Source organism: Taudactylus pleione, unplaced genomic scaffold, assembly GCF_031769625.1.
Source record: "Taudactylus pleione unplaced genomic scaffold, aTauple2 ptg000025l, whole genome shotgun sequence".
NCBI classification, from domain to species: domain Eukaryota; kingdom Metazoa; phylum Chordata; class Amphibia; order Anura; family Myobatrachidae; genus Taudactylus; species Taudactylus pleione.
In genome coordinates, this window is record NW_028284427.1 from 107,978 (window position 1) to 132,511 (window position 24,534).

At 42.5% G+C, this 24,534-nt stretch overlaps 2 pseudogenes; one reads left to right on the forward strand and one right to left on the reverse strand.

Annotated features, from left to right (window-relative positions):
* Positions 1-2,178: 2,178 nt before the first annotated feature.
* On the reverse strand, positions 2,179-2,297 carry LOC148539610 (5S ribosomal RNA; annotated as a pseudogene).
* Positions 2,298-6,372: 4,075 nt separating this feature from the next.
* LOC148539611 (5S ribosomal RNA) lies at positions 6,373-6,491 on the forward strand (annotated as a pseudogene).
* The last annotated feature ends 18,043 nt before the right edge of the window (positions 6,492-24,534 follow it).

Consider the following 24,534-nt stretch of genomic DNA (forward strand, 5'->3'; position numbering starts at 1 on the left):
GTCCAGCTCCAAATGTAAGGTGAGGATAGGGTAAGGGGATGTAGTCACTGAAGGTTTATGTGTTTCGTGTAATGTTATCTCAGGTCTGATTCCTTTCTCTGCACAAGAACCTCCCTGGACTTGTTTTGCCCAGGCACTTTCAGCCATTGCGGGATGTTTAGTGGCCCCCCTGCATTTCCCCAGTTGGGGTTCTCACAGCAGGCAGTGGTCCCATCCCCCATACAGGGGTTCCCCAGACAGATGATGGTACCCCAGTGCATCCCTCCAGCACCTTCTTAGAGCACCTTCACCTCCGGAGCCTGTTTGGGTGAACTCTCTGTCCACCACGGTACAGAACCTGATGGACATTTTAGAGGGGGAATCAATGCTGAGGCCTTCTAAAATGCCATTATTGTCATCCCAGGCTACACATGATGATGATGACCTGACGTCTGATGACGGTGAGCTCCATGACTCATCTGACTAGGGAAGCGGAGTCTAAATCTAAGATATATATATATATATTATTACACAAAAGAAGTGTCGGCGCCAACTTGGAATTAGTACAGAGGATAAATAGTGTATAAAATATATATATATATATATATATATATACGTACTCCCTTAGTATAATAGGGTGTCAGCTATGCCCAATGTAAAAGGACTTGTGGGGTAGCCCTTACAAGTGAAATGTTATAAGTGTATAGGTGATGAGCGACTGACATATATCTGTGCAATAATTAATAAAATGTGCAATTCAACCAACAAAACATGATACACACAGTATATATATATGAAAAAAATATATCACAATTTAATAATAATAAAATATACACACAAAAGAGACATATATAGAGATACTGCTTAGATAAGCACAAAGTGTACTATTAACGTGTCCACAGTGTGCAAAAAGTGCTGATAAATATTCTAAAAGTACAATTCAATATAAAAAGCGAGCAGAATATATATACTTGAATATTTAAAACATTTTAAACCAGTATCACAGAGGAATTAATAAAGAGTAAAAACAATTATAAAAAACAAGTTAAAAAGTTTCAGACTCGTTTCTTAAAAAAGGAAGTTTAGAGTAAAAGTGCAAACCTTATCTGTAAAGGTTCATTTCAGGCAATGGTGGCTTATCCCAATGCGTTTCATCCACTTGGGGACTTCATCAAGGGGTGCTAGTGAACAGGGTTTGCCACTTTTTATACTCTTTGAGACAGGGTTCTAATTGTCTCATTAAGGCCAACTTTTTGCATCACTTCCGGTTGGTTACTTCCGGAAGTGCGCTCTTAGCATGAGGCGATTAAAACATATTTAATACCACATGGATATATCGTGAAACAACCTTGGTGGACTGTCCATAAATCTAATATAAGATCCTGTATATTATTAGGTGACTCAATGCCCCCGATCGTGCAAAGAAGTCTGCCAGTCTCCATTCCTACTTCCGCCCAGTTGCTGATGTCACATCCTTTCTACCATTCAATAAGTATGTCTTCATTCGTGATGTAGCGTCCGCCATTTTGTAGAAGTCTATACGCGGCTGTAGTCTTAGTACAATTCGGCTCATCTCGGCAGGTACTTCAGGCTATCTCCAGCTCCCATCCTCTTCCGGCTGTAACACCGGATCTGTTCCCTGCCTGGCACTTTGATTGGCGCTCGCAGGTCTCCTTCCTGTTGTTCATATTCCGGTTGTCATAGTAACCGGGATGCCATCTTCACGTAAATAGCTGAATATTCAAAGGGGGACAGATTAGTGAATCTATTCATAAAAGATATGCATAGGGAGCGGGCCCTGGCTAATAGCACAAATCAAGAACATGCTGAAGTATAATTGGATTCTGTATATTATTGTAATAAAAGGATAATATGAGAAATAGCAACATTTATATTTTGGAGCATCATGATTTTGTTAAAAAATATATATATAAAAATATATTCATATAGTTGATAATAGTTGTTCAAGGACCAGGATGAAAGACTTTTTCTTTTTTATGTGGAATAGATGAAGTAAAAAATAAATAAATGAAATAGGGTCAATATGGTGAAATAAAGTCAATATTCCATAATGCAGATTAGTCAGCAGAGGGATCTTCATTCTTATTTTTTCTAATATTCCATAGATCTTCAGCTCGTATGTGGCCCATAGTCCTTAAGATGGACTGAGTGGCTAATGTACGCCCTACTGTGGATATTAAACTACAACACTGAGTATTCCCAGGTGGTCTCCCATCCAAGTACTGACCCAGCCCAATTGTGCTTAGCTTCCAAGATCAGACGAGATTGGGCGTTAGTACAATGGTAAGGTTGTAGGTACTAGAACCAATATCCACAGCTACCAACTCATCCATCATAGGAAAGGGGCAATTTCATAACTTTCATTAAATCCATTTGGAGCCATTGTGTTAAGTTGGAAGATCCAAAACATTTCCCTCCATGAAAGTTTGTTGCTAAGATCTCCACCTCGTTCTCCCAAAGTCACATGTTCAATTGCTTTAAAGGTGAGTTCTTCAGGGTTAGAAGCATGATGCGTAGTAAAGTGTCTAGAGACCGCATGTCCTTCTACTTTATTCTTTATGTTGCGAATATGCTCTTGAATCCTTATTTTTAGGGGTCTTTTTGTTTTCCCTATGTATTTTAGACCGCATTTACATTCTAATAAGTATATGATTGATGTAGAATTGCAGTTCATAAAATTCTTAATTTTAAATTCTTTTGAATCATTGTAGTTACAAAAGACTTTTCTACGTGGATGAAGATATCTGCATATGTTACAACGGCCACATTTATAGCATCCTTGACAGGGGGGCAGAAGATCATTCCTTGTGTGGTTAATGTCTCAGATCATACTTGGCGCCAGGGTATCTTTAAGGCTTTTACCTTTTTTGAAAAGGACAGTGGGTTTAGGGGGTAGGATGTCCTTGAGTACTGAATCCATAAGTAGGATGTTCCAATGTTTTTGTAAACATCTCTTGATCTTGTTCTCGTGTCCGTTATATGTAGTGACAAAAGGTAAAAAGTTTTCTTTATTGGTACTCTTCTTGTAATTCAGTAACTCAGCTCTCTTGAGTCCTTCTGTTTTTTCAGCTGCCTTAGTCAAAATTTCTACTGGATATTCTTTCTTCTTGAATCTTTCAGTATAGAAATTAATCTGTTCCTTGCAATCACTTTCTCTAGTGCAGTTCCGCTTTATTCTGTGGAATTGGGAATATGGAATATTGTTCTTCCATTTCTTTAGATGTCCACTCTTGCAGTGTAGATAACTATTGGTATCTACCTCCTTGATGTATGTTTTGGTGATAACTCTCCCGTCCTCTTGATTCAAAACTAAGTCCAGAAATTCAATCGAAGTGTCGCTAAAATGGGATGTAAATTTCAAATTCATTTCATTCCTCTCAATATAAATTAAAAACTGTTTAAAATCCTCCTCCGATCCATTCCAGATTATAAGAATATCATCAATATACCTCTTGTACATAATAATTCTATTCTTGTAAGGATTATTGGTATAGATATATTCTTGTTCCCACTGCCCCATAAAAATATTGGTGAAGCTTGGTGCAAAAACGGTACCCATTGCAGTGCCACAAATTTGACGGTAAAACACATCTAAAAATTGAAAATAATTATGATTGAGTATAAAAGTCATAAGATCACATAAAAATTTGCGGTGTGTAGCATCCATTAGTACATCTTCTTCCATGATTAGTCTACATGCATTGACACCTTTAGTGTGCTCAATGCAAGTATATAAGGCTTGTACATCAATGGTGATCCATTTATATGTGTCTTTCCATTCAATCTTTTCTAGATGTTGTAGAAGATTTGTGGTGTCCTTTAAGTAAGACTCTAGTTGTACCACGTATTTCTGCAGGAATACATCCACGTACTCTGAGAGATGGGACGTTAGTGAATCTATACCTGCTATGATGGGTCTTCCTGGTGGATCTATCAGGGATTTATGGATTTTGGGTAGAAAATAAAAAATGGGGGTGGTGGGACTAGTTGTCATCAAGTACTGATATTCCTCTTTGCATAGGGTTCCCTCACGGAGACCCCGCAAAAGGAGTACTCTAAGTTCCTCTGTGTATTGTTCCAAGGGATCTTGTTGCAAGATGGCATATGAGATCTTGTCCCCCAGCAGTCTGCTGGCCTCTTTTAGATAAGCTTGTCTTTCCATGATAACTAATCCCCCCCCCTTTGTCAGCTTGTTTAATAATTATTTCCTTATTTGCCTGTAATTCTTTAAGAGCATGTTTTTCTTTGTTACTAAGGTTCTGTTTAGATACCTTCGTAATATCTGAATCACATAGCTCTCTTTTGACCTTTTCATAGAAAATTTCTATGTGGCTACTCTTGGATTCCAAAGGGTAGTAGGTTGACTTTCCTTTTAGTCCAGACTTCGACATAGATTCAAAGTTTTTTATGGGTGCCGTCTCTTTCCTAATAAAATGTCTTTTTAAAGTGAGATTTCTCACATACTTATTTAAATCTATGAATATTTCAAATTTGTTCATACTTGAGGTAGGTGCGTAATTAAGTCCTTTGCTTAGTAATTGAATTTCTGGCTTAGTAAGTGTATGTGTGGAAAGGTTAAAGATACCAATGCTTTTGAGATCTATTGGAGGGTCCTCCTTTTGAATGTTCTTCCTCCCATTGCCCCGTTTTCCTCTCCGTCTCTTGTTCATCTTTTTAGCAGTGATGCTGTTGTAGTTGTTTCTCTTAGATTGTGGTTCCCTGGGTCGTAAGTTGTGGTCAGGCCTGGTGATAAAAAAGGATACTCAGTATCACTAGTGGAGTTGAATCTTTGAAGTGTTGAAAATCTATTCCTTGTATCCGTCTTAAATCTAGCTACTGGTCTTGTGTCTTCATCCCTGGGATCAGGCTGGTTTCTTCGTGGCATTTGTTTCCAAGGTTGTTCCTCTTTATTCCAGTCTTTTCATCGTGTCTGATTGGTAGTAGTAAATCTACTCCATTGTTTGATTTTGTTCGTGGCATAATCCTGTTTGTCTCTTAGGAATTTTTTCTCCTTGCCTTTAATGACCTGCTCTTCTATTTTCTCTAACTTCTTAATGAGAAATTTCTCATTCTCTTTATAGTTCTCCTCCATTTTATATTCCTCCATGTTTGCTTCTTTAATTTTGATTTCTTGTTCAAGTTGGATCATAATATCTTTTTTCTCACAAATAATCAGCTGCATTAGTTCAATAGAACATTTATGTAATATTTTGTCCCATTTCTCAATAAAACTTGTCTTATCTAGTCCAAAGGTTGAATTTTTTTGGATTCTAAGACCTCTTGGTATCCTATCAACTGAGATATAATGTTCCAAACCTTTGATGTCCCACCAGGCTTTGATTTCTTTAGTTAAAATTTTTTCCATATCCCAAAATGTATTATCCAAATTCTGTGTTTGGAATTCTGGGAGGGGGACATTACTACTTTCATTAAAAATCCTCTGACATAAATCATGCCTCCTATTTGCTCGTTCATTTATTCTGAACATTTCTGTATATTTTAAGGCTCTTATCCAGGGAGGCTGCCGAAGCACATTAACCCAAAAGCAGATTTATTATTACACAAAAGAAGTGTCGGCGCCAACTTGGAATTAGTACAGAGGATAAATAGTGTATAAAATATATATATACGTACTCCCTTAGTATAATAGGGTGTCAATAAAGAAAACTTTTTACCTTTTGTCACTACATATAACGGACACGAGAACAAGATCAAGAGATGTTTACAAAAACATTGGAACATCCTACTTATGGATTCAGTACTCAAGGACATCCTACCCCCTAAACCCACTGTCCTTTTCAAAAAAGGTAAAAGCCTTAAAGATACCCTGGCGCCAAGTATGATCAGAGACAATAACCACACAAGGAATGATCTTCTGCCCCCCTGTCAAGGATGCTATAAATGTGGCCGTTGTAACATATGCAGATATCTTCATCCACGTAGAAAAGTCTTTTGTAACTACAATGATTCAAAAGAATTTAAAATTAAGAATTTTATGAACTGCAATTCTACATCAATCATATACTTATTAGAATGTAAATGCGGTCTAAAATACATAGGGAAAACAAAAAGACCCCTAAAAATAAGGATTCAAGAGCATATTCGCAACATAAAGAATAAAGTAGAAGGACATGCGGTCTCTAGACACTTTACTACGCATCATGCTTCTAACCCTGAAGAACTCACCTTTAAAGCAATTGAACATGTGACTTTGGGAGAACGAGGTGGAGATCTTAGCAACAAACTTTCGCGGAGGGAAATGTTTTGGATCTTCCAACTTAACACAATGGCTCCAAATGGATTTAACGAAAGTTATGAAATTGCCCCTTTCCTATGATGGATGAGTTGGTAGCTGTGGATATTGGTTCTAGTACCTACAACCTTAACATTGTACTAAAGCCCAATCTCGTCTGATCTTGGAAGCTACGCACAATTGGGCTGGGTCAGTACTTGGATGGGAGACCACCTGGGAATACTCAGTGTTGTAGTTTAATATCCACAGTAGGGCGTACATTAGCCACTCAGTCCATCTTAAGGACTATGGGCCACATACGAGCTGAAGATCTATGGAATATTAGAAAAAATAAGAATGAAGATCCCTCTACTGACTAATCTGCATTATGGAATATTGACTTTATTTCACCATATTGACCCTATTTCATTTATTTATTTTTTACTTCATCTATTCCACATAAAAAAGAAAAAGTCTTTCATCCTGGTCCTTGAACAACTATTATCAACTATATGAATATATTTTTATATATATATTTTTTAACAAAATCATGATGCTCCAAAATATAAATGTTGCTATTTCTCATATTATCCTTTTATTACAATAATATACAGAATCCAATTATACTTCAGCATGTTCTTGATTTGTGCTATTAGCCAGGGCCGGCTCCCTATGCATATCTTTTATGAATAGATTCACTAATCTGTCCCCCTTTGAATTATCAGCTGTTTACGTGAAGATGGCATCCCGGTTACTATGACAACCGGAATATGAGCAACAGGACCTGCGAGCGCCAATCAAAGTGCCAGGCAGGGAACAGATCCGGTGTTACGGCCAGAAGAGGATGGGAGCTGGAGATAGCCTGAAGTACCTGCCGAGATGAGCCGAATTGTACTAAGACTACAGCCGCGTATAAACTTCTACAAAATGGCGGACGCTACATCACGAATGAAGACATACTTATTGAATGGTAGAAAGGATGTGACATCAGCAACTGGGCGGAAGTAGGAACGGAGACTGGCAGACTTCTTTGCACGATCGGGGGCATTGAGTCACCTAATAATATACAGGATCTTATATTAGATTTATGGACAGTCCACCAAGGTTGTTTCACGATATATCCATGTGGTATTAAATATGTTTTAATCGCCTCATGCTAAGAGCGCACTTCCGGAAGTAACCAACCGGAAGTGATGCAAAAAGTTGGCCCTAATGAGACAATTAGAACCCTGTCTCAAAGAGTATAAAAAGTGGCAAACCCTGTTCACTAGCACCCCTTGATGAAGTCCCCAAGTGGATGAAACGCGTTGGGTAAGGCCACCATTGCCTGAAATGAACCTTTACAGATAAGCTTTGCACTTTTACTCTAAACTTCCTTTTTTAAGAAACGAGTCTGAAACTTTTTAACTTGTTTTTTATAATTGTTTTTACTCTTTAGTAATTCCTCTGTGATACTGGTTTAAAATGTTTTAAATATTCAAGTATATATATTCTGCTCGCTTTTTATATTGAATTGTACTTTTAGAATATTTATTAGCACTTTTTGCACACTGTGGACACGTTAATAGTACACTGTGTGCTTATCTAAGCAGTATCTCTATATATGTCTATTTTGTGTGTATATTTTATTATTATTAAAATGTGATATATTTTTTTCATACATATATACTGTGTGTATCATGTTTTGTTGGTTGAATTGCACATTTTATTAATTATTGCACAGATATACGTCAGTCGCTCATCACCTATACACTTATAACATATATATATATATATATATATATCTGTGTATATATATATATATATATATATACACTGGGTATATATATATATATATATATATATACCCGGTCTAATACGGGCAGTCCGTGTGGCCTTTGTTATTGAGGATGAAAATCCCCCTGTGGCTAAGTCCAAATACTCCTTTTTTAAGGATATTAAGGGTGATGCCACATTATTTCCTCTATCTGGCCAATAAGTGGATAATTTGAAGGAGGCATGGAAATCTCCTGGTAAGCGCTTCCAACCTCAAAGGTGCTTGGCTTGTGCCTACCCTTTTGCGGAGGATTACTTCACTTCACGCACAATAAAGAATCTAAAATGATTATATTATATATTACACAGATTCACATTATTATTTATGCACAGATATGCACTGTCAAATACTAAATTAACAATATAAATTGTTATATTTCACGTAAAGTTTAAATAAATGTTATTTGTTTACACTGTTCTTAATTTGCACATAATATTATAATTTATTGATATACTATGAGATATTAATATATATAATTAGCGGGGCGTGGCTTAGAGCCTAAGATGGTGGATGCTTTTCTCTGAGCTCCACATTGGCTTCACCTTCTCTAAAGCCTAACTGCCTGCTAGCTGGACATTACTTTAGCAGCTGCTACCTGGTGCCCTGCTGAAGGAGTGGACGCCTGACTAAGCCTGCTAGTGGAGCTCTGTGTGCCCTGCAGATGCCAGCACTGCGGTTCCCCCGACGGAGACTGCTCCCAGGAGGCCTTCACCGCCATTTCCCCCACTGACTGGCACAGCTAGCCGAGAAGTCCCCCACTCACGGCTGTTACCTTGGACGCTGCCGGGGATCCCTCTGCGGCATCTCCATCCCGGCACGAGTCGTCCTCCTTCTCTTCTGACGGAGCCACTGCATCTCTGTAGTACAGTGGTGCGGCCAGCACTCAGACGCCGCCGCTGATCGCGGCCACACCACCAACCACTCTGCGGCAGGTCCTGCAACTGGCACATGTCCATATCCTCTCCCAGCAAGTCCGCTGCCTCCAGCTAACACAGTGGCCTCACCTTTACTGCTGGGCACCTGAAGGTAATCTCCTTCATACTGGTTTCCCTTTTTCTGGCTGTCCCTGCATCTAGGACCATACTGCAGGGGACCACTGAAGACAGGATTCCCCACTGCCATCAGCTGACTTGCCCTGTAAATGGGACCTACGGGGGAGTACCATTACCCCCTTTTTTCCCAAGTCCCTGCATGCCCACTGCCTTGTCACAGATCACAAATATTTTAATTTGCTGCTTGTCTGTTCCTTCTCTGCCAGCGCTGGGGCTCCATCTGGTGGCCACTGCCTATATCTACATCCCAACTGCATACTTACATTACTGCAAATATTGCTGTGGATGATAATAGTAGGATCAAATTTTCATATGTTACAGCTGTGTGGCCTATAGGGTGCGGCTGCACTTTATACTTTTTGACCTAGTGACGTTGTTACTACAGTACTAGATATATGTAGTTTTCCCTTATAATGGGTTAACTCTTACTATTCAAGTCCCAGGTGTGCCTCGCTGATAAGAAGTTACAACTCCCCCCTACATCTTTCTACGTTTTAATATACATATATATTTACTTTCTGACCTAATCCGCCACTATGCCTGGTAGGCACAAGAAATCTGGTTCTCAAGGCCTTGTATCCTACTTTAAAGCAACCCAAGCAAATGACTCACAGATACCGCCCTCTACTCCGTCACTAGGTGATGTCTCTGAGGTGGATTCAGAAGTGGAAGACTCGGCGGCCCCATCTACCAAAGCGGATGTCGCTGCTATCCTAACTGAGATGCGAAGCTTCCATCAAACTATTCATGATGAGGTCCACAAAGCTCTCTCCGGCCTCCAGGCAGAGGTCACTGACCTAGGTTCCCGTTTAGATGCTCTCGAGAGGAAACAAGAAGAGATCATTAGTTTCCAACAGATGTCTGAACAGGACAACATCCAACTAACTCGGGACCTTGTGTTGATTGCTGACAAACAAGAGGACCTTGATAACAGGGGGCGTAGAAATAATCTCTGAATCCGAAATATCCCTGAGTCTGTGGAGTCTGCCCATCTTGAGGATTATCTTTTACATCTCTTCCGCTCTCTTGCCCCTTCCATTTCAGATGATATGATCCTCCTCGATCGAGCCCACCGGGCCCTTCGGCCTCACTCCCAAACTTCGGACTCACCAAGAGACGTAATACTGCTCCCAGGCCAGATGCTCTCCTGATATTGCCTTCGAAGGTGCCAACCTTTTGAGCTTTCAAGACCTCTGCCCTCTTACCCTGGCTAAGAGGCGTGAAATGAAAGACATCACAAAATTCTACTGGATCATAGCATTCGCTATCGCTGGGGCTTCCCCTTTAGTCTACAGATTCGAGCAGAGGGCAAGCTCCTTTCAGCAAGATCCCCAGATGAGGCTTTACACCTGCTCTCGCAATTGCATCTGCCACCTCCTGCCATGAATGGCCCTCCCAAGGATGACACGAGGCCCTCACCCTTAAAGGCCTCTGGAAACTAGTGTGAGGTCCCTCCCTCAACGAGCTCCGAAAAATGTCTGGCGCACAGTTGGCGCTAGCCTTCATCCTGCTGCAGTGACCTGATTTTCCCATCTTCTTTTTTTTGTCACTTAATATTTTTCCCTATATGGGAACTAGGTCCCTTTATTGGACGTATTTTTGCTACTGTTCAATTGTTTCTCTTACTGATACCGATTTTAGTTTTAAATTGATATTTGTTTACCTTATAATGTGTAATGCTCTGTAACAATGCTTCCATTTTTTATTTTTTTTTGGCATGCCTTTAGTTGTCCCACTGTATTTGCTGCTTTTTCTAACTCCACAGGTCACCAATTTATCTACCCATTTTTGGTGTTGACTATTTTCCTGACCTGGTCTGCCCATATTATTTAAATTATTAAAAAAGATACTGGGGCAATGTATAGTTTCTATGCTAGGTGCTTTATATATCTTGTTGTTAACACTGTGACATGTTAAATCCTGTTTTACTGTATTTTATACTATACCTTAACACACTCGATGTTTACTTAACATGGTAACAGACTTTTTCTCAACATCCTTTTGATGGAGGTTGCATTGCCTTCCACCCTTCCCTAACCTACATACATATCCCCTCTCCTTCTCCTTTTAAGTAACTTCTTGACAGTGTCACGGTGGAGGTGAACAACCTCTGTGGTATATTCTGGTGAGACACAGCGTGATGCACGCTGCGTACCAATAACATTGCCGGACCCGACGTGTGACGTCATCACGGCGGAAGTTAACAACTTCCGCAGTGACGGCGATATCACGATCGGGACCTGTTTCTAACGACTAGATAATAGAAATAGTAAGTACTCCTCCGTTTATCTATATAGAGTATAAAAGGTTTTGCATCCTACTGCTAGAATGTTTGTTTTTAATACATTGACTAGATAAGTTATTATGGATAATCAATTGATTGCAAACAGCTGAGAACGGTTGATGCTAATATTTAAATATTTAAAGTCAATCTCTGTATCATTTGGACACCTTGAAAAAGCTGCCTAGAGCAGTGAAACGCATAGGTGATTATCAGCTGACCCTGGACACTTGGATTTGGTATCTAACACCATCTGGAATATTGGCAGCATTGGCACTATTTATTTTGTGGCTGCAACCTTGGATTTGGGACTATACCATGAACATCACCCACTTCAAACAATCTGGTCCGGTCATTTGCGTTGGATAAACCTCAGTGTGGGACCATCGCTAATTCAGGACACTGTGGACCTTATCATCTAGTGGGTAACTATACAGCACTGGTGTGCTGCCAAGTTGGACTGCCTTTATCAAACAGTGCTTCAGGACTTACTGCCTTTCACTAATAGTGTTTCAGGACTATATTTATATAGTGTTCCAGTGTCTAACACTATTGCTGATTTTTATTGGTTATTCATTTATTTGTGTTTTAAGCAATTTATAGTCAATAAAGTGTTATTTTTTCTATTGTCAATCACCGCTGTTTACCCTCTGTTTTTCCACTTCTTGTCAACATGTTGTTAGTAGTATTGTTTTTACTACTAGTCCACGCCTGGAGCTTGTCTTCTCCTCTATTGTATCCCTTTAATATTGCGCTCCCCTCTTGGCATCTTGGACCACTCACCCCCATGCGGTCATAATGACCGGCCTCGGACGTTCTAGGCTTCTTAGCCAACTTCTTCTGTGGGTCCGACCACAATGACGGGGCCTTCCCTATTCCTTACCCTCTCTTTCCTCCTTTTCCTCTCCTCTCTTTTTCTTTTTTTTTCCTGAGGCTGAAATCCGGGTTCTTTGGTTTATTACTCGTCTATCCTCTTTTGACTACTTTTTTGCTCATCACTCTCTATAATCCTCCATGACTACCAAATTTGTAACATTTAACGTTAGAGGTCTAAACAGCCCACAACGTCGATCTACAATATTTCACACTCTCCGCCAACTCCAAGGCGATATTATATTTTTACAGGAGACCCATTTCGCCGGCACTCATCACCCAGAACTTAAATCTAAATACTTCCCCTCCACTTATCATGCATGTGACCCTACTCATAAAAAGAAGGGTGTATCTATACTATTCTCTCGTCGTGTCACCTTTGTTCCCTCCTCAATCATTAGGGACCCAGAGGGGCGCTATCTTCTTTTGATTGGGGAATTAGATGGTACACTTTTTATGTTTGTTAATGTGTACACCCCCAACTCTGCCCAACAACGTTTTTTTCGCGCTCTAAGTTCGTTGTTGTCCCAACATAGAAGAGGTAGAGTGGTCATGGCAGGTGATTTTAATGCTACCTTAGATTCTCGCCTAGATAGATCTAAACCTCCCCCACGCTCATCTGTTAGCTCTATCCGTCCTAACTCGGAAGCTTTACAACTATTTCTTTCTCAGCACCTCCTATTTGATGCATGGCGCGTAAAAGAGCCTACTGCTAAGGACTATACCTTTTATTCGCCTGTTCACAATGTCCACACAAGACTAGACATGATTTTTCTGGGTATTGACCCTGCGCAATTAATATTAGATGTTAGTATCCACCCCAGCACCTGGTCAGACCACTCCCCATCCACATTAGATATTGAATCTCCTTTCCCTCATAATAGCTCTTATGTTTGACGCCTTAATGATAGGCTCCTTGTAAATCCGGCCCTACGATCACAGTTGACCTCTGAGATTACAGAGTGTTTTTCTCTTAATTCCAGTCCTACTGCATCTCCACAGCTTCTCTGGGACGCCCATAAGGCCGTGATATGGGGATCCCTGATCCCCGTATCACGGCCTTATGGGCATCCCAGAGAAGTCAGCTGCTTTTGCCAGGAAGAATAGGACTAAGAGGCTTATTGAACTCATGGACCTCATTGCCCAATTAGATAGGACTCATAAAACCTCTGGCACAGCGGATGATTATCATAAACTTGTGGCTGCCAGAGGAGAACTAGGCCTCCTTCTTACAGCAAAAGCTGAGACTTCTCTTAAATGGCTTAATCAAACATTTTCTGAAAAAGGAGACAAAGCCAATAGAATGCTGGCATCTAGATTGCGATCTAAACTCTCACAGAACAATGTTCTGATGATTAACTCTTGCGCAGGCGACCCTATTAGAGATCCCTTACATATTACTGAAGAGTTTTGTAAATATTATAACAAACTATATAATCTCTCATCTTCTTTGAATAGTCCTCTCCCTACTGAGGACTCTATACAAAATTTTCTAACCACCTGTAATTTACCTAAACTATCTTCCTCGGCTCTTGAATCCCTAAGTGTTGGAATTGAGGTGCAGGAGATCTCAGAGGTGATAAAGAACCCTAAGACCAATAAGGCCCCTGGCCCAGATGGCTTTACAGCTACATATTATAAATCCTTTAACTCCTTACTGTCCCCTAAGGTGTTCAACGGTGTGCTGTCAGGAGGCTCTTTCTCCAAGTAGGCCCTAGAAGCTAGGATTATTGTCATTCCCAAAGAGGGAAAAGATAACTCCAATTGTGCCCACTATAGACCTATCTTGCTGTTGAACACTGATGCTAAGATTTATGCTAAGATACTTGCCAACCGCCTGAACTCCGTATTGCCCAGCCTAGCTCATAATGATCAAGTTGGCTTTATACCTGGGAGACAGGCCAGGGACAATACTAGACGGGTTATTAGCCTCATCCACTCCATTAATTCTACTCGTACCCCAGCCCTAGTGCTTTCCCTAGATGCTGAGAAGGCCTTTGACCGGATTTGCTGGCCCTTCATGATCCAAACACTAAGTGGCTTGGGAGGTAATTTTCTCCAGGGCATCCAGGCCCTATACACTACCCCTTCAGCTAGGGTCTCCGTGAATGGTCTTCTCTCGTCCCCCTTTCCCATAACTAATGGCACTAGACAGGGGTGCCCTTTGTCACCCCTGATCTTTGCTTTGGTTATTGAACCTCTTGCAGCTCAAATCCACCTTAATTTAGATATTAGAGGTACCTTACTAGGAAAGGCAGAATATAAAGTGTCCCGTTATGCCGACGACGTTCTTTTAACTTTAACTTCTCCCCATACGTCTCTACCGAAACGCTTTCAAGTTTTGTCTATATACGGCTCTCTCTCGGGCTACAAGGTTAACCTCTCTAAAACTGAATCTCTCGCGCTTAATATATCACCTATGGCCTTAAATCTCCTGCGTCACAATTATAACTTTGCCTGGCATCCCTTTAAAATTAAATATCTAGGAGTATATATTACAAGCAGATATGACACCCTATTCTCTGCAAACTTTCCCCCTCTGCTCAAAACAATTAAACTAGACCTTCTCCGATGGTGTGATCTAATTATTTCCTGGTTAGGTAGAATAGTGGCAGTTAAGATGAACCTTATGCCTAGAATACTCTACCTCTTTCAGACCCTCCCAGTTGCTGTTCCCAAACCGACTTTATTGCAATTACACAGGTGGTTTGTTCAATTTGTGTGGAAATCCAAGCCTCCCCGTATCAGTTTTCTCACTCTCAGTCGCCCCATTACCAATGGGGGCAATGGGTTTCCTGATGTTAACCTCTATTATTATGCTACCCACTTAAGCCAAGCAATAGCTTGGTTTGCTCCATCCCAGGTAACTAGATGGGTAGAAGTAGAAGCTAATTCGTGTGATATCCCTTTATGTCCGCTATCGTAGGTTTGGCTGTGCCGGATAGACCTCAATCTGTTCGCTTGCATCCGGTTATCTCTTTTACATGCTCCATTTGGGATCATTGTACATCTCACTATAATATTACCTCCTACCCATCCCCTGTTACTCCTATATGGTTTAATCCGGCATTTTCCCCGGGTATCAACTTCGCCCACTTCTCTCCATGGATTAAAAGTGGGATTAGGGTGGTATCTGATATCTTTGACTCGGGTGGGTGCGCCTCTCTGGGTTCCTTACAGAATAAATTTAACATATCCTCTATCAACACTTTTACTTATATTCAAGTTCGACATTTTATAAATTCACTCCCTTCTAATTCAATTGATAGATCATTAACGTCATTTGAATCTTTGTGTCTCCATAATCCTATGAAAGGTATTATATCTGTTATCTATATCTTTTTGCTCTCTGTTAAAATCCCAGATACGCCAAATCATGTACTTCAATGGGAAAAAGATTTAGGGAGTCCACCTGATGAGAATACATGGTCTGTGGTGCCGGAGAGGGTGTCTAAGTCCTCTATTTCTTCTTTAATTAAGGAACATGCCTACAAGGTGTATTATAGATGGTACCTGGTACTTGCCCGTTTGCACAAAATGTATCATCTGGCCTCTGATCAATGTTGGAGAGGTTGTGGTGAGATAGGCACTTTCATACACATATGGTGGTCATGCCCTAAAATAGTTAAATTCTGGGATGGGGTTATCAGTCTCCTCTCGGAAATTTTTAAAATACCACTGATTAAGTCTCCCTGGTTTTTCCTCCTTGGCTGTCCACTTGAGGGCCTTAATAAACATGCCGTTAAGCTCTCTTCACATATTCTGAATGCAGCTCAATGTCTAATTGCTAGACACTGGAAAGATATTGACCCTCCTCCTCGCCAACAACTTATAAATAAAATCTGGCACGTGGCGGCCATGGAGAAAATATCAGCTTAAATCCACAATACCTCTCCTAGGTTCCTCATGGTTTGGTGTGACTGGTTCCTCTATAACAAGACCACACCAAATGGGACCCTGCCCTCAGGCTTTTCGAACCTCTACTCTAACGTTCCTAATTAATCTATATTAGTTATTTGTTTATTTTCTCTCCATTTTACTATGGCGACTTCTGTTTAAGTTTTCCCAATGTACAATAGAGACCCGGATTCGGCCTCTTTCCCACTTACCCTGTACCCCATCTTATTCTTCCTCTTTTTCTTCCTTTTTCTTTTCTCTTCATTTCTCCTCTCTCTCTTACACATTTTTCTATTTCCTACTTGCTCTTTTGTGTAATTCATACTATTATTTACAATCCATTTTCGAAGTATGTGCTGTGATATATAGCAATTTTTTATGTTTTAATGTTTTATCTATTTTCAGATTGTTTTTTTTTTGTTTTGCTATATGTGTATTTTGGATACTTTATTACCCTATATTTTTATCTGTGTAATATGCTAAATATCTCTCTTATCTATGCACATATTGTTGTACCTTACTTACGTAAAATTAAAAATAAATTTCGTTAAAAAAAGAATATATATATATATATAATTAGCAAAATAGATACAATATTATTATGAATACTTTATTCAATATGGTATGCATGTTGAACATAGAGACATCAAATAAGATAATATAATAATATAATAATGAATATGTGTATATGTAATGGATAAATGTTAAAATAATAACATAATAATGAATATATGTATATGCAATGGATAAATGTTAAAATAGGATAAACAAATGGGGTTTATAGATATAATAAATATTAAATAATGAAGAGAACATTTAATGAGAATTGTACAACAATAAAAACTATACTAATAACAATAATAATGAATAGGGATGAACAAAACTTAAGTACTATTTTAGTAATTAATAAAAGACATGTTTTATGATACAATTGCCAATAAACATGATTGACAGGAATTCTATCCAATGGAAATAGACTGCAGGGAATAAAAGGAAACGGAAGTGAAGGTTCGGGTTAGATCCTTGAAAAAGCCTATGGTGAAACGGCCATCGGTGTCTTAAAACGGGTGCTATATAATGTGATTTTGTACTGCATAACATTGCACCTAATGTTGAAATTTGTTGTGTCTGATTGAAATCAACAACCGCTGAGCAGTGATAGCATACTATTAATTTAGAGGCTGCAAGTGGGACACTCAGTTTGCTTCCCAGCCATAAGTTACAACCTGGTTCTGACCGTGATGAATAACAGCTAAAATGGGAGACCAACCGCTGAGCAGCGATGTTGTGTGTCATTTAATCAGAGGCTGTAAGCGGAACACCAATTCTGCTTTTCTATCACATGTTATAATCTAGTGCTTACTTACCTTTATGGTTAGCGGATAGTGTAGGGGAACAGCCGCAGAGTAGCGGCATTGTATATTACTGAATAAGCGGCTGCAAGCAGGATACTGGTTTTGTTTCCCTGAATGTGTACCCAATATCTATAAATGTTGTGAAACATATAAGAGGATTTTCTTGGCTGTGACAATATTGTATATAAATGAAATCACGGTTCATAGGATATTAGCTGCTGACAAGTGGCTTTATATATTAATGAATATCAGTCAAGAATAAGGTATATTATAAAACAGAATTTATACACCTTTGAATGGGACACTAGTAGGGAATACAGTTATCCACTGTTTAGACACTCAGGATTCTATAACAGCATTTAATTATGACATATGTAATGTCTATGCCACTATAGATATAGCTGAATAGAAACTGGAGGACACAACATATGAGCAATAATAAATTAATTACATAGTTTCAGTGTAGACCAATAACTAAGGATACAATAAAGTGTAGCAAGCACTGTATCAGTTTATTTTGAAACACATTGTTATTAAAATACAGGATCTCACTGTTAATACCAAAGATTAATCATTTCAACTATTGGTGCAACTAATAGAGCAATTTAGCCTAGGAATTAAAGAATAAGCAGACACATATTTTTTAATAGCAGTCGCAACATTTTAAACACTTTATTTTCTTTCTTTATACTTAACTATATTTTTCACCGTTTTTCCTATTTTACTACATACCAATAAAAGTATGTTTTAGAATTAGTTGGTTCAGAGTGCACCATATAGGATGCTATCTACCTTCTTTTTCTTGTTGAAGTCTCTGAGGGTACCTCGGTTTAGGATGGAGACCCTGCGCTCCATTATATTGGCTATGAAACCTGGGGATTTTATGGTGTCTTTAGACATTCAGGATGCCTACCTGCATATCCCGATTGCTTTAGCTCACCATTGTTTCCTAAGATTTGCAGTGGTCAGTCAACATTTCCAGTTTCAGACCTTGCCATTTGGCATCTCCGCAGCACTACGAATGTTTACTAAGGTCATGGCAGTTATGGCGACCCACTTGCTGATGCAGGGGGTCCACCTGTTACCCTGCCTGGACGACCTTCTACTGTTAGCCGGGTCTCCAGAGGTGCTTCACTGCCATCTGCAACTGATGATATCTGTGTTGCATAATCACAGATGGCTGATAAACTGGAAGAAGTCCTCCCTGATTCCTTGTCAGAGTATGCTCCATCCTGGTGCTCTGTTGGACTCTCAACAGCTCAACAGCAGAGGATCTTTTTGACAGAGGAAAAGATCTTTGTGCTACAGGCAAGGATACACAATTGCCTACTCAATCGCCAAGTGTCCATACACTCGGCAATGAGGTTACTGGGATCCATGGTGTCGACGTTCGACATGGTGGAGTATGCCCAGTTTCATTCCAGACATCTGCAGAAGTTGATCCTCTCCAGACGGAATGGGTTGCCCAATAAAGACACAGATGATGGTTCTTTCTCCGGAGGTGCATCTATCTCTGGCCTGGTGGCTACAGATGTCTCATCTCAACAAGGGATGCCCCTTTTGGATCCCGGACTGGGTCCTCCTGACGATGGATGCCAGTCTGCGATGTTGGGGCGCAGTGACAGGTCCACACTTGTTTCAAGGAAGGTGGACAACAGCAGAATCTGCTCTTCCAATCAATATATTGGAACTTTGGGCAGTATTTAGGGCTCTTCAGCAAGCAAGACTCATTCTTCATGGAAAACCCGAGCGAGTCCAGTTAGACAACGCCACCACAGTCTCTTACATAAACCTCCAAGGAGGAACTCGAAGTCAGGCGGCACTGGTAGAGGTATCCCGCATTCTGACTTGGCCAGAAGGCAATCTCCCAGCCATCTTGGCAGTGTTCATTCCAGGAGTGCTCAACTGGGAAGCGGACTTTCTCAGCCATCAAGACGTCCAGGGGAATGGTCTCTTCACCAGGAAGTGTTTCAACTCCCAGTGGACAGGTGGGGCCTTCCCAAAATAGACCTCATGGTCTCCCGACACAACAGCAAGCTGCCAGTGTATGGGTCCAGAACAAGAGATGCAGAGGCTGTCCTGGTAGACGCTGTTTCCTCCATTCTCCCTTCCTCCACGGGTGCTTCGAAAGTTCAAGCAAGACAGGGGCACAATCCTGCTGGTGGCTCCAGCGTGGCCCAGACATCACTGGTTTTCAGATCTACAGAGTCTCTCCATCGACACTCCGTGGCTGTTGCCTCAACATCCGGACCTGTTGTCCCAAGGTCCTTGCCTTTACCCGGACCTGAGTCATCTGTCTTTGATGGCGTGGATCTTGAGACATCCCTCCTAAGGTCCAGATTTTTTCCCAGCTCTGTGGTTAGCACCATGCTCAGAAAACTGCTTCTTCCAGGATTTACCACAGGGTGTGGCATACTTACTTTGAATGGTGTTGCCCTAAAGGTTATGATCCCTAGGTGTTTTGGATATCCAGAGTTCTGGATTTCTTACAGGTGGGTTTAGATGAAGGTCTCTGCATAGCCTCCTTAAAGGAGCATGTTTCTGCCCTGTCGGTGTGGTTTCAGCGTAGGATTGCTCCTCTTCTTGATGTCCGCACCTTTATGCAGGGGGCACTTCACATACTGCCTTCCTTTGTCCCTCCAGTGGCTCCTTGGGATTTGGCTGTGGTCCTGGGTGCTCTCCAAGGACCGCCATTTGAACCCCTGGGCTCAGGGGATTTCAAATGGCTTATAGCAAAGACTGTGTTAGTTCTGGCTATTGCTTTAGCCAGAATGGTGTCAGATTTGGGGACTCCCCTGTCGTCCTCCCTTTCTGATTTTTCACCAAGACAGAGCAGTGCTTCGGATTTGCCCTGGTTTTCTACCTAAGGTGGTGTCTAGTTTCCATATTAATGAGGAAATTATAGTGCCGGCCTTTAACTCTACCGACCTATCGGCATTGGATGTGGTACATGCTCTAAGGATTTATGTGGACCATACCAGTTCTCAAACTCATTCCTCAGGACCCCACACAGTTCACATTTTCCAAGTCACTCAGCAGGTGCACAGTTGTACTCATTACTCACTGACAAATTTTGAAAGATCCAGAGGTGAAGCTAATTATTACACTTGTGAGTGTGAGGAGACCTGGAAAACATGCACTGTATGGACCGAGTTTGAGAACCTGCGCTCTACGGTTTCCATAAGAAGGGTTGGCCTGCCAATAAACAGACTTTGCCAAGGTGGATTTGCATGGCAATCTCTAAGGCTTACGTTCATGAGGGCCTTCCAGTACCGCCCTCTGTTACTGTTCATTCTACTCAGTCTGTGGGTCCTTCGTGGGCAGCTCGCCGTGGCACCTCAGCTGTTCAGCTTTGCAAGGCAGCCACGTGGTTTTCTGTCCATACCTTTGTGAGGTATTATGCTTTTGATACCTTTGCCTCTGAGGATACTTCCTTCGGGCGGTGGATTCTCCTTTCTCCACAGGAGCATCCCTACCCTTAATGGTACTGCTTTGGGACATCCCCAAGGTATCCTGTGGATCCCCTATGGACCATGAAGTCGAAAATATGAGATATGGTAAGAACTTACCCTTGTTATCTCTATTTCTATGAAGTCCATAGGGTTCTACAGGACTCCCACCCTGTCACACCTGTGCTGCAGATGGGTTTTGTTCTGGTCACTGGTTTTCCGTCTCCTTTCTTGTGAGAATGTGATTCTTGTGTGTTCCAGACTTTCTTCTCTCTCGTTTTCTCATCCTCCCTATGGCTTGTTACGTAACCGAAGGTGCCTTGGCTTGGGGGTGGGGTATAGGAGAGGGACCCCAGTGCATCCTGGGAGCTACAAATTGAACTCTGAGGTGCCCGATGACTACCGTTATTGCCTATACCCCAAGGTATCCTGTGGATACCCTATGGAGTTCGTAGAAATAGAGATAACAAGGGTAAGTTCTTACCATATCTCATATTTTTCCAATGTTTTATTTTTATTCTAATTTAATTTCTCCTTCTTCCACAGGGGACACTGGAGTCAAGACTGTGGGTATAGATGGGTGCTGAGTGGAGCAGCCACTTTAAGAAATCTTTAAGTGTGACTGGCTCCTCCCCATCTATGCCCCTCACTCCCCCAGGTTAAAAATAAAACAGTGCCACTGTCAGGGCTCAGCCGGGGATCGGCGCCCGCTTACCGCACCGCCGGCTTCCCCTCTCATCCTGGGTGGTCGGTCGGCCTGCGCGACGGCGGGGGAGAAGCTGAGTATTCTCCCCGCATGCTGTGGCTTCCTGGAGGGCTGGTGTCCGGCATCGCAAATCCGGACATGGGCGCCGCCATGACAGTCGGCTCATGTGACTGGATCCTTCTCCCTGATAGGCCCGTTTTCAGCTGATGCTGTGCACCTGTCTAAGGGTTCCCCTGGGAATAAAACTGTTCCACAGGTTATGGGAAATTGCCTGAACAACGGTTGTCTCCTAGCGTGCTTTAGTGAGTTCCCGGTCCAGGTTCCTATTCACCCGTACAGCAGCAGTGTTACCACCTTTACCTGTGTGCCTATATGTCTCTGGTGAATACCCGTGCAGCAGTGTTACCACCTTTACCTGTGTGCCTATATGTCTCTGGTGAATACCCGTGCAGCAGTGTTACCACCTTTACCTGTGTGCCTATACGTCTCTGGTGAATACCGTGCAACAGTGTTACCACCTTTACCTGTGTGCCTATATGTCTCTGGTGAATACCCGTGCAGCAGTGTTACCATCCCCACCTGGGTGCCTTACGTCTCCAGTGAACATCCGTGCTACAACGTATACCACCGGTAGGGGTGGTATACGTTGTAGCACGGATGTTCACTGGAGACGTAAGGCACCCAGGTGGGGATGGTAACACTGCTGCACGGGTATTCACCAGAGACATATAGGCACACAGGTAAAGGTGGTAACACTGTTGCACGGTATTCACCAGAGACGTATAGGCACACAGGTAAAGGTGGTAACACTGCTGCACGGGTATTCACCATTCACCATTTGCCTTCTATCTCTGGTGATGTCTCAAGTAACCGTGAGTTGCTGCCCACTTGAAATCCTTATTGACATTTGATCCTCGTGTCAAGGTGTTTTCTATACAGTGTTTTAAGGGACTGTTTGGTGCCTAAGCAGGCATATCCTCGCTGGGCCATGGGTGTAGTGTCTCTATCCCTGCAGGGCTTGGGTACCTGGTCAAAGGACTGCGACCTGCTCACGGGGTGCAGCTAAGCCCATATCCCAATTGGGGGGGTCACTGGTGAACACCATCCTGTGGGTTAGACTCCGCACCTTTGCCCAGGTCTATCCAACACTCAAGACCTGTGGATGAGGAGAACGTACATCCAGGCCCCTCGTCTCTGCTTCTTTCCCCAACTTAGGCCCACCACGTCCTCTTCTCCAGTCTCAGACATGACAGCCTCGAGGTAGCTGGTTCCCTAGGCACTCTCTGCAGAATTTATATTTTATTTTACAATTATTTCCATCAACATGAGGATACAGGCACACAGTTCGCCACTGTCTGCCTGCACCGCGGGTGCAGCTGCATCTTAAAGCATGTGTCTAGGTCCTTGTTTATGTTGCATAGGCAGACAGCCTGTTCAGTCATCCCCACAGTCAGCTGGGACCATGTGCAGCAGGGGACCCGCCGCAGCTGCTTGTGGCTGGTTCCGGGTCCCAGCAGACTGCTGCTCTCCGGTGGCATGGCGCGAGTAGGTCTCCAGCCTTCCCCAATTAGCGAGGATAGGCTGGGTAGCGCTAGTAGGAGGACCCATGTAGCTCTCAGGAGCAGGCTCCTACTTGTCAATGGAGCGACAAGTGGGACAGGTGGGAGTGGATAGGCGTCAGCCTTTAACAGTGGGCAGAGCTTCTTCCCCACATGCTGGGTGCCTGCTAAGAGCTTTTCCCAGCTTCCTGTCACTGCTCGTGCACCATAGAGCAGGACAAGTGAATACCACAGCGCAGGTCCTCCAGTTGCAGTACACGGGGGAAGATGTATGAAGCCCAGAAACGGTATCAGCGCATGTTATGTGCGCTGATACCGCTTCTCCCCGATGTATGATCGGGAGTCTGGGCGGTAAATGACAGGGGCGCTATGCGCCTCTTTTATTATCGGCGCTGCTATCTACAAGATAGCAGCGCCAATAGCCTGGGCTATGTATGAACGGTCAGATCGTCTCACCGTTCGGCCGGCTGTAGCTGTCATTATCGACAGCTACAGCCTGGCGCTAGGCTATCCCCACAGCAGGGACAGCACTGTCCCTGCTGCAGCGGCTGCCGGCTCCAGGGCTCCACGCGGGGATCTCGCGATACTTGCGAGATCCTGCGCATGCTCAGTGGAGCCGGCCAGGACAGAGACACAGCGCATCAGCACTAGGCTGATGCGCTGCTGTCTCTAGCGGGTAGCGCCGGAGGGGGGAGTTAACGCTCCCCCTCTCCGGCCGATGAGATGTTTAAACATCTCATCGGTATTGCTTCCTGCTTCGCCTCGGTAAAGAGGCGAAGCGGGAAGAGTTATAGCGGCACGTTAAGTGCCGCTATAATACATCTACCCCACGGTCTGTTACTGACAGCCTGTCCTGCATCCTAGCACAGCAGCTCCTTTTCTCCAGTTCCAATACACAATATAACCTGCATACCATGTAACACACCTCACCCACTTATTAGTCCTGTAGGGGAGATAACCCGCCCTATAACTTACACCTACACTGTATACACTCGTCTTCTCTGTCATCCACCCAGGGTTCGCAAAATATGCGCTATAGTGCATTTTTACCTGCTACAGTCATTTGTGGACCCAGTTTTTAAAACAGAGTGGGTCCCGCAGGACGCACTCTGCTGTGAGAGCTGCAGCAGCCGAACGGTGCGCAGCAACATGTTCCCAGCCAATGGCGGCCCCAGCAGCGTGTCCCCAGCCAATGGCCGCCCCGTCACTGTGTCCCCAGCCAATGGCCACCCCGGCAGCATGTCCCCAGCCAATAGAGGCCCCGGCAGTGGGTCACCAGCCAATGGTGGCCTGGCAGTGGCGTGTCCCCTGCCA